The sequence below is a fragment of the Lissotriton vulgaris genome, chromosome 12 (genome assembly GCF_964263255.1).
Source record: "Lissotriton vulgaris chromosome 12, aLisVul1.2, whole genome shotgun sequence".
Lineage (NCBI taxonomy): Eukaryota > Metazoa > Chordata > Amphibia > Caudata > Salamandridae > Lissotriton > Lissotriton vulgaris.
Window position 1 is genome coordinate 649,646,938 of NC_141700.1, and position 12,041 is coordinate 649,658,978.

Genomic DNA, 12,041 nt, shown 5'->3' on the forward strand with positions numbered 1-12,041 from the left:
AAAAACATAGATCACAATAAATGGAGCAACTCAGTTGGGGACAAATATTCGGCCATACAATAGGATTTGTGCAAAATTCATCAGAATCCCACCATTCAAGGTTTTTAATTCACAGACAATATGGTAAAAATGGCTGTATATGCTGATAACATTCTCTTACCTTTATTGAATACAGTTACCTCGTTATCTCCATTTTTAACTGAAGTAGAACAATTTGCTGCAGTCTTGGGCTACAAACTTAATTCTGATAAATACAAAATTCTCCCCCTTAATAAATTGTGGTTCAACCGTGATTTTGTCTGTACCAATTTTGCATGGGTCCCACAAAAAATGTGATACTTAAGACTTAGGTTTATGAACAAAATTAAATAAATAACAACATTGGTCACTCTGACCTCTGAATGGAATCCAGTGTACTTTTCTTGATAGGGCAGAGAGATTCAATTAAGATCATGCTTGTTACTCTCATTCAATACATTCTCTCCAATATTCATGAACAAATTCCTTCAATATATTTTAAGAAAACGTATGCAATTTTATCTAAATTTCAATTGCATAATAACAATTATTAAATGTTATCCCCAAATTACAATACATTAAGAAAATGGGTGAGGCTAATTTCTCCTATTTCCTTTCCTATTATTTTGCTTTATGTTTAAAACAGTCCATATGTTTTCTTCTTGCAGAATATACTAAACCTACTATATGATCAGACATTGACCTCTCTGGTCTCTTACATTTCTTTTTTCAAGAATTCTTTTCTTTACACAGAAACCTATTTCCTTGTCCATTCCCATCTCCCATTTTTAAGAACACATACAGATTATTTTTTACAAAGGGATGCATTCTTACAATCTTCACAACAAACTGATTAAGATTGGTAGATCTGTTTTTGGAAGACGTAGAGAGACAGAGGTTTCTTATAGGTTAAACAGCTTTTATATAAGGATACCCATTTCTCATTCTAACACACATGGGGCCATATGTATCAAGCCTTTTTTGATTCGCAAAGGACGAAATTCGCCGAATTTCGGCCTTTGCGAATCGCAAAAGGCTGTTTTGCATTTATTGATATGTATCAAAAAATCGCTTATTAAGGAATAGCAAATACTTGCGATTCCTCATTTTGCTATAGCATTTAAGGAATCGCAATTTTGCGTTTCCTTAAATGCTATGTATGAAGCATTTTACTGTAGCGAATTTAGCTTAAGAAATCGCAATTTATCACCAACTTTCAGAATACACTAATTGGCATGTTTGAATGTGGCATGTGACGCACATACATGCCCATAGGGCATGTATGTGCGCCATATGCACACACATGCTGATTTCAGGGGTGCAGCAGGGTGTCCTTGAGACACCCCTGCACCCTTGAAATCAATCTCATTTTGCGATTAGCAAATTGCGAATCGCAAAATGAAATGCATTTCACAATCATTCCTATGGACCTCCTGGCCCATAGGAATGAATGGGAATTAATCCCATATTTGCGAATTTGCAACTTGTGAATTCGCAAGTTGCAATTTGGGATTTTGCGATTTCTAAATAGCGATTCCTTAAAAATCGCTATTTAGAATTCGCAAAACGGAACTATGATACATATGGCCCATGGTCTTTGTTTAATCTCCCAAGCTCCTTAGACACAAAGTTAGTAAGTCTCATTAGAACATTGGAAAGTGGAGCACTCCATTGCAGACAGAGTGATCCGAGCTTCTACGGGCCGGTAAAGGCCCGCAGAGCAACATTCCAATGTTGTTTAAACTAAGGCATCTCAGAGCCCGAGGGGATTTAATTCCCCTCGGGCTCCGAGAGGCCTTTGTTTAATTTGTTAGAATATTCTGCCCTCTAGTGGCAGAATGTTCTAATAACCTTATAGCCCTTCGTAGCTGGGCTATACCGGCTATTAAAGTCTCGCTCCCTTGTTAAAGGCCTGAGCCAAAGAGCTTGAGCGGGCCTTTAATAGCTGGAATAGCCCACTACGGCAGGCTATAAGGCTATATTAATTTCATTTTGAAAGCCTTATCAACCTTTTACTCTGATGACATATTTGATAGCCCCACTTCCCACTTGTCATAGCTTATTTACTCACCTGCACATGCATCTGCTATATTACAGGGCTCTTCAATCATCAACCAGTTCTGGAAATAAACTTGAAATTGAACTTCAATGGGAAAGAGTTTCTGTGTTCTTGGTCTCTAGAATGATGGAATAAAATTTGGATTAAAATCAGTAGATCATCCCGTGCTGCAAACACTACTCAAACACTATTTTGTATATATAACATACTTTTCTATTAACATTCCATGAACCCTGCAATCTCCTCTACTTGTTGGTAATGCCAAACTACTCCATTACTACTTTATTTAACAAGCTTTTTGAGTGCCCCATGTTTGTCAATTTTGGTTAAAGTGTTGAAACAGCTCAATGAAATCTTTCACACATTCATCTTTTTCAAATTCCAATATTTCTGGGAAATTTAGTAGATGAATGGACCAGTTCTTCACTAAGGGGTCGATTCCGATTCGGGAAAAAAAACGTCCGTATGATTTGTATCCGGAGCCCTCTCCGTACGAATCGTACCCATCCGTCCTAGTCGTAAAAACCAGCATCGATCTGTACAGATGTCGGGTACAGCGGGTTCCGAGGGAGAATCGTACGGAGATTAGAGTCGTACGGTCTTTGTACGACTCGTACGGAGTATGGCTCCTGGTACGAATCGTACTTCGTCCTATGTAAGGGGGACGTTGCAGGGTACGATTCGTACGGGAAAAACACTCCGAACGACTATTCGGAGCGGTTTTTCCTGAATCGGAATCGGCCCCTAAATGTTGAAATGATTGTCCTTTTATTGGATGTTGCTTTTCAACAAATATCTAAAAATTGTAAAAATGTATCTGATGTTTCTTTTTTCAAGCATGGTGGTATAGTGTGTGTGTGTGTGACATTGAGTAGGACTTGCATGAGTCACTGCCTTGGCTCTCTCCCACTGATCATACACCAAACAATGTTCATTGTATTCCTCCACAGGCCAGAAACGAATAATGTGAATTTAAGTCATATTACATGGATGCTGAGGGGGAAGGACTCAACCCTTGGATTAAGAGGAGGGACTTGTACATGACTATGCGCAGCAACCCGGAAGACATGCAATCAGCCGGAGCGAAACAATGAAGAGAGACGCTCGCCGAGGAGCTCTTAGAAGACGCCAAAATGCTGCAGGAGAAAAAGGTGCCAGCAGCATTCCAGGGCTGATCCGAGAACGGTGCCTGGCTCGTTCGATGCGCAGGAGCCATGAACCTGAACAAGTTGAGTAGTAGTTGGCAAGTTGAGTAGTCGGGAAACGGAGTACCCTGCCAGCATGCTACCGGTCCCTGCTATGCTCCTGGAGGTGCGTGGCTAATGCAGGTGCATGCAAGACTCTAGTTTTGGGTTTGGAGGGAGGAAATGACACAGGGCACCACTAAAGCCCCGAAAGGGGAGTGAACCACATTCACAACCACAAGCACCCAGGGCGCGTGCTTAAAAGGACAAAGGGAAGGACGTTCTCCTTTCAAATAAGCATTGTTGAGCACGTGTGTGTTTTGAGCACTAATTTCCCGAACCCCCTGAACTCTAAGGGTGGGCGTAAAATCCGTTTCGCGGGCGAATTTGCGGATTTTCCGCGATTTCGCGATCCGCGAATCACGCGAAATCGCGGTAAAATCCGCAAATCAGCGGGGACGAATTTTCAGCCAAGCAAGGGTTACAGCAGCAGGTGCAAAAGTTGAACCTAATTTCTTTGTAACCTTTTACAAAAGGGTTACAAACAAATTACCTTCAACTTGGACACCTGCTGCTAATTGCTTCCTGACGCCTCGTTGCCTACTTGCAACTATTCTCTGACCCTGCTCTGACCCTTGAAGCAGGGTCAGAGAATAGTTACAAGTAGGCAACGAGGCACCTGTCCAAGGAATTAAACCTCATCAGGAAGCACTTACAGATATAAAAAACAGGAAGAAGGGAGAGGATGGCAAATACACCCATTTTGAGTTTTCTGGAGGGGTTAAACTAAAAGAGACCTTTACAGCACAATTTTCATAAGCATTTTGCTAAAAATAAAAAGCTGTATGTTCTGTAGGGGCAACTCAGGAATCTGGCCCTTCAGAGATCCGGCCTCTCTTTCTTTCTCTCGTTCTCTCACTCCCTCTCGCTTTCCCTCTCTTTCTCTCTCTTTCTATCTATCTATCTATCTATCTATCTATCTATCTATCTATCTATCTATCTATCTATCTCTCTCTCCCTCTCCCATAAACGACTGCATGGGTAACTTCGCTATGCAAGCGGCTCGCGAAGACGCAAAAAGCCCCACGAACACGCAAAAAAACCAGCGAACACGCAAAAAACAAAAATCCGCAAATTCGCAAAAATTCGCGAATTTTGCGGATCGCGAATTTGCAAATCTGCAAATTTGCGGATCGCGATTTCGCAAAATTCGCCCATGCTTACTGAACTCCTGGTTTTATAAACTGGTGGATGATACAACCCAGAATTAAATAAATGAATTACTCTTGCTATACAAAGAGATGTTCTCTGGTCACCCATTACTGTTTGCCTCAATTGTTTTTAATATAAACATAATATACACCAACTGTTAATAAAAGAAGAAAGCTGACCCCTTAAAGGCTCCTATGTTTTTTTTTCTTAAATGTAATTTCAAGCTTATATATAAGGTTTAAGTATCATAGCTTAATAAGTATTATTTTATCCATTGAATATAAACGGTACTATAGTTCTAAATATGTATTGCCTCTCTTCTCTCTTTCCTTTCTAACATTTTCTCTCTTTCAATTTCTTATACTCAAAGCAAATCTGGTTATAATATGATTTCAAGTCATCTTCTGTTTTATGAATAAGTATAAGATTATACTCAAAATGATTTTCTTCTGCTGCAATAAACTTTTTCTCTTTAAACTTAGAGAAAGAGCTAGTGTCCTGGGTGATAATGGTCTTGGGAAACATATAATAAAACTGTCACAGCCATAAGCAGAACAATAACAATCTTAAACCTGCATGCGACTGACTGCACAACTGAATGCAAGCTAAAGACCTCCTCCCTGAGGTACCGCTTCTGTGTGCCTTGAGGTTTTGTTCATGTTAGTCTTGGCAGTGGATTGTTCACCCCTTGGCTGCCATCAGGGCGCCTGCCTTTATCAAGAGATGTAGTAGTGAAATCTTAATTTGTTGCTCTAATACTTCGTTACATAAAAAGTATTGCAAACCACGTGTTTGGTCCATCCACGCCTTTAAAGGAACTCAGTATAGGCCACCTGATGCAAAAGGTGCCTCCTATTGAAGGGCATATAGGGGACCAATTTTCCCAGTGGTGAACAGCATTGTGATAACTATTTTTAAGCAGCTCCATTCCAGAGCTCTGTGCACACGTGCAAGCATGGATGTCTCACCCATCACTATGTTAGATTGGGCTCTCCTCAATTTTTCAGAGGAGGCCTGAGATTTCCATGAAGTTCAATGCCCGCTGCCTTATGTTGGTGCATGCCTGATCCCCTCATGCAGAGACAGCCTGAAAGACCCTTGCTAGATTGCCTTCCTTATCACCAGGGAAATGAGTTTGGTTTCGGGAGACTAGTTCCTTCAAAAGGTTCATGGATTTCTGTACTACCTGTCCTAAATGCACCCCATAAATAAATTGTAGATCAGCACCTGGCTTATGGATATTTCATTTGCTCCTATGGCAATGTCTCATCCTGGTGCTTTTTCCCTTATGGGAACACATGCTGGACCAGGAGGGACTCCATGATTTGAGTGGTGTCAGCACATGAATATAAAGAAACATGAACAATCCTGGATCTTGCTGATTTCCTGAATGAAGCTCCACCCACAACTTTAAAGTACCAGGCCCTGATGGGAAGGATGAAGAAAAAGAGTGGAATGATCCCTGGTCATAGCAATAACGTTTTAGAAGGGATTCGCAAACTCACAAGTTGGGACCAAATTGTTGGTCAGCCTAAGATTCCTATGGATGTTACCTAATTAGGCATAACGAATTGAGCAAAAATCACATGCAATTTAGTAATACTGGACATTTAGTTATAATTGTTAGCTCAGGAACAACCCTGTGGTATTGAAGGAAAATTGGCTTGTATCCCTGGAGAATTTGAGAAGTCCTAATAAAGAGGGGATGAAAGTTCACTTTGGGGCTTAATGTAGAATATTATTAATCATGCACAACCTTTTATAATCAAAAGCTTTACCTTTGACCTCGATGGAAGATTGGCCTACAGCACTATGTAAACACAATGCAGAACAAATTACTTATACATATGCAAAGAGAGTGCAAGATACCTAAACAACTTCCCTGTGACTCACCCAATCGAGCATTTAACCTCTATTTAGTTTGCAAACAAACATTGACCTTCCAACAGCTTGCATACAGCATCCTGCTGTTCACCATGTGGGTCAGATATATTTTAAGAACACATCTGTGCAACACAACTTGTGTTCTAGAAGCAGTCGTGTTGAAAAAGACAATGTTAAACGTGCATTTTGGAGTGTATCATTTTGGTTTGTTCCAGCAAAACACTGGGAGAATTTCTCCTGTTCCTTTATAGCCTTCAAAGATGAGGGTACATTTCAGAGACGCTAAGATTAAAACTCCTGCAAGTAAGCGAACCCCAAGCCCATGTGCACTTCACATGCTAATATGGCATGTCTGACACAAGTTTTCATTTCTTCTTCTACTTGCTAGTCACACTTGGAGAAATCTCCCTGCCAACGCTCCTTATTATTAAAAAAACTCCTGCCTCCCACGGAAGCCATACACTTTAAGTTCTTTTTTTATCACCCTTTATGAATTTCCATTGCTCCTTCTCTCTCCCTCTGTCCATTTCTCCTCCAATGTATAATCTCTAAGATTCTGCCACCTCTATTCACAGGACAACTGATTGAGGTCAGTTGGCCATCCCTGGACCTACTGTGTTTGCCTCTCCTTCCCTGACATGATAGAAGCTTTCTTTGATTAAGAGGCAGTCTGGTCCTTAATGTCAATAATGTTTTCTGGGGGATGTTGGGGTATCAAAGCAGCGGGTGCAATAGAAACATCCTATTCTTTCACTTGGAGAGCGTCAGTAGTGTTAATGTGGGAGCTGAACCCGTACCCCAAATTCAGAAACCCAAAAATTTAAATTACCCAAACTTTACCTCAGCTGGTTCTGCTCTGCACGTGAAATTGTGCTAAAAGGCACCCTCCCCATCATCAGATCTAACCTTAGTTTAGCAGAGTAGCAAATAAGTAACTGGGGCCACTGAATAATAGACTTCTAGATCACGAGAATAGTTAAAGGGTTTTATTATAAAATCACAAAATCAGGCGGTATAGAAATAAATTAATGCCATTAATGCTCAATTGCAAAGTGCAAAGTTGTCAGAAATATTCTAAGTCCCAAATGAACAGCACATCATAAAGAAATTGGGCAGAGTCTCTAATAGGATAGAAAAGTAATATGTGAAATTAAATGGACAGAGTCCCTAGTAGAACAGGAAATGTATCTGGTTCACCCCCAAAACCAAGGGGTTCTTATACAAAATTCTTCCACAACAAATTAGAGAAAGCGCAGTCTCATCGTGGCATGATCAAAAGTAACAAATAATGGACTGGGTATCCAGGCGATTGCATGTCCCGGTGGCTTATTCAAACAGCCTGGTCTTGAGGGCCATTTAAAATTCCAGAAGTGAGGTGGCTGTCCGAAGTTGCGTGGGAATGCTGTTCCAAGTCTCTGCTGTGATGTGGTAGACGAAGCATCCTCCACCTTTGCTTTCGTAGATGCAGGAAGTATGGGCAAGAAAAAAGGAGGCGGAGTGTAATCTTCTTGGCGGTTGGTGGAAGTTAAGGCAGATATTAATGTAGGAGGGTCCTTGGTTGTGTAGAGCCTTGTGTGTGTGGGTCCGCAGCTTCAATTAGCATCTCTTTTGTACAGGGATCAAGTGCAGTTGCCTGACATGGGGCGTGATGTGGGTTTGTTTGGGTAGGCCAAAGATTAATCTGGCTGAGGCGTTCTGTATGGTCTGAAGTTTCAGTAGGAGGTGTGAGGTGATTCCTACGTAGTGGGTGTTGCCATAGTCCATTTGGCTGGTAATGAGGGCCTGTGTCATGGTGCGTCTTGTGTCTAGTGGAGGCCACATGAAGATCATACATAACATACGCAGAGTGAGGAAGCAGGCGGTGGGACGGTGTTGATCTGTGATTTCATGGTGACTTGCTGTCAATGATGATTCCGAGGTTTCTGGTATGGTCGGAGGGAGTGGGTGCGGGTCCTAGGTCTGATGGCCACCGGGAGTCGTTCCATGTGTTGATGTTGTTGCCGAAGATCAGTACTTACATCTTGTCTGTATTCAGCTGCAGGAAGTTCTTCATCCAGTCGCCAATGGAAGTTGGTTCTGGTAGGGTCCTCGTGAGTGAGAGGATGAGTTGGGTGTTGTCTGCATTGGATTATGTTGCGACCATGGGATCTGACGATGTTGGGCAATGTAGTCATATATGAGTTGAAGTGCTTTGGGCTGTGGTATGAGCCCTTGGGGACACTACAGGTGGGATCCTTGGGTTCGGAGGTGAAATTTGGGCGGTAGATCCTCTGGGTTTTTCCAATGATGAAGGAGGTGATCCATCTGAGGGTGTCCCTTTGGACACTGATGTGGCGGAGTCTTTCGATCAGCATGTGGTGGAATACGGTGTTGAAGTCTGCTGAGAGGCTGAGGAGGATTAGAGCTGCTGCTTCTCTTCGGTCAAGGAGGATTTGGATGTTGTCAGTGGCTCTGATTAGAGCAGTTTCCGTGCTCTGATTGTTGCAGAACCCAAATTGGGAGGTGTCAAGTAACTGGTTCTGCTCCAGGTGTGCCATGAGTTGCTTGCTGACGTGGAGAGTGGTGTTCTGGGTGGAGAGGAGGTTCCAGGTGGCCAGTCTGTGGTTCGTTTCCATTGCAGTGATGATGTATCTGTCGAGGACATCCATAGGTGGGGGTTAGGGTTTGAAGTTTCTGGATAAGGTTGCGATTAGGGGTGGGCAGAAAACTCCGCTCTGACAGCGTAGTGGATGAAGCCAGCCACACCTGCTCCCCGGGCCCGGTCCAAGCTTCCAAAACCTAGCCAGGCCGGGGATAGCCTCCCGGGACCCCGGTGGAGCCCCGTCCCCAGCTCACGGACCCTTTGATGGCTTGCAGGACGGGGGGCTCACTCACCCCGGGGCAGGCCGGACGGAGCTCAAGCCCCGGGCCCGGTCCCACCTTCCGAACCCTAGCCAGGCCGGGGAGAGCCTTCCTGGGCCCCGGTGGAGCCACGTCCCCACCGCACGGACCCTCTGATGGCTTGCAGGATGGGGGGCTCACACACCCCTGGGCCGGGCGGACGGAGCTCAAGCCCCGGGCCTGGTCCCAGCTTCCGAACCCTAGCCAGGCCGGGGACAGCCTCCCCGGCCCCGGTGGAGCCCCGTCCCCAGCGCACGGACCCTTGGCCAGACCCAAGGAGGGTTAAGCCCAGGCCACGTCCACTCCCTGACGGCGTGCCCCGGGAGCCCATTTTTCTCGACTATTAAGCCTCCACATAGTGGGGGCTTACAGAACTCTGGGGAAGGACAAAAGCCGCCAGCCCGCAGGGCCATCTGGTCACCCAGCCCGTAGGGACATCTGGTCACCCTGCCCGCAGGGCCATCCGGTCACCCTGCCTGCAGGGCCTTCCGGTCGCGCAGCCAGGCGACCAGATGGCCCGGGACGACCCAGCACCCAGATGGCCTGGGAGGCTGTCGTACCCAGTCGCCCTTGCAGTCCAGCGAGGGTGGCCGGGCGCACCAAGGCAGCCGCTCTGGAGCTTCCTTCCCCCGGGTGGCTGCTGCTCACCTCCCTGCCTTGGAGCAGCAGGAAGGGGAGGCCATCTGGTCACCCTGCTGACCCGCAAGGGATGGTGGCCCCCTTCACCGCACCCCGATGGGGCAGGGACAGGAGGGGGAGGACGGTCCCAAAGGGCACGTGGTGGAGGCAGCCTCCCACGGACCCGTGTTACCCCCTCCGCGTCCCTCCCGGCGGCCCGGTGGCAGAGGGACCCACCCCTGGGTGTGGTGGAGGGAGGCATCCACGGGCACCCCCGGACGGAGAGACAAAAGCTTGGCTCAGAGGATGACTTTCAATAGATCGCAGTGAGGTAGCTGCTCTGCTACTTACGAAACCCTGACCCAGAATCAGGTCGTCTACGAATGATTTAGCACCGGGTGTCCCACGAGCATGCGGTGCACTAAGGGCGATGGAGGTGGTCCGGTCCCCAAGCAAGCGGCTCTACGCACCGGCCCCCGAGAGAGGCTGGCTATCCCAGGCCAACCGAGGCTCCACTGCACTGCGGTATTGTTACGGTTTAGGGGGGATTCTGACTTAGAGGCGTTCAGTCATAATCCCACAGATGGTAGCTTCGCCCCATTGGCTCCTCAGCCAAGCACATACACCAAATGTCTGAACCTGCGGTTCCTCTCGTACTGAGCAGAATTACTATTGCAACAACACATCATCAGTAGGGTAAAACTAACCTGTCTCACGACGGTCTAAACCCAGCTCACGTTCCCTATCAGTGGGTGAACAATCCAACGCTTGGTGAATTCTGCTTCACAATGATAGGAAGAGCCGACATCGAAGGATCAAAAAGTGACGTCGCTATTAACACTTGACCACCACAAGCCAGTTATCCCTGTGGTAACTTTTCTGACACCTCCTGCTTGAAACCCAAAAAGTCAGAAGGATCGCGAGGGCCCGCTTTCACGGTCTGTATTCATACTGAAAATCAAGATCAAGCGAGCTTTTGCCCTTCTGCTCCGCGGGAGGTTTCTGTCCTCCCTGAGCTTGCCTTAGGACACCTGCGTTATCGTTTGACAGGTGTACCGCCCCAGTCAAACTCCTAACCTGCCACTGTCCCCGGAGCGGGTCACGCCCGGCGGGTGCCAGGCGCTTGGAGCCAGAAGCGAGAGCCCCACAGAGCTCGCCCCCCCGCCTCACCGGGTAAGTGAAAAAACGATAAGAGTAGTGGTATTTTACCGGCGGCCGGAGGGCCTCCCACTTATCCTACACCTCTCATGTCTCTTCACAGTGCCAGACTAGAGTCAAGCTCAACAAAGTCTTCTTTTTCCGCTGATTCTGCCTAGCCCGTTCCCTTGGCTGTGGTTTCGCTAGATAGTAGGTAGGGACAGTGGGAATGTCGTTCATCCATTCATGCGCATCACTAATTAGATGAAGAGGCATTTGGCTGATCTGTACCACCTCGCGGTGGCTCATTCTGGGTTATTATGCTGCCCATCAGCGTCAATTGAGTTTTGCTTCCAACAATTCAACATTCTTTCGCTCCGGAGTACAGCCACACTGAACGCTGTCCTCACTGGAACTGAGATCACGTACAGGCCAGAAATAGTACACATTACAGTACGATTCCAACAATTTGAAGATTGTCTACGAACAGTTCTGAGAAGTAAAATACAATTAGCAGGACATCAATAATCAATGTGTGATATTTATGTGAATGCGATTATTTGAGACCTAGTCATCATTCAAGACATTTCAAAAAGCACGATGTACACACTATATCTATATTGTTATAAGCACACATATATAAAACAAAAAATACACTCGGAGAAAAAGAACCATCGGCAAGGGGCTGAGAGGCAGGAGCGTACCCGGGACCCCGGGGGGCGGGCCCCGGGACTGCCTTCCCCTGATTCAGAATCGCCGGACCTCACGGAGGTCTGACTGACCCTCACCCTAGTAATCCGGAGGAAAATTACCCCCCTTTCTTGTAATCCGTGCACTCGAGGTGACAGAGGGGACCCAAGGCGCGAAAGGATCCGACCTCCTGGAGCCCTTGCTGGGATCCGGGAGGCAAATGGCACCCCATCGGGACTTCCAGGGAAGCCTGGCTGTCTGGTCGCCCCTTAGGAATGCATTGAGGGTGACCAGATGGCCGGGCACGAAAGGGAAGCCATCTGGACACCCTGTGCCCCAACAAAGGAGTGAACGGGCGC

The 12,041-nt window shown here is 46.1% G+C and overlaps 1 pseudogene; it reads right to left on the reverse strand.

The window, feature by feature from the left end:
• Positions 1-10,143: 10,143 nt before the first annotated feature.
• On the reverse strand, positions 10,144-11,166 carry LOC147677936 (28S ribosomal RNA; annotated as a pseudogene).
• Positions 11,167-12,041: the final 875 nt, after the last annotated feature.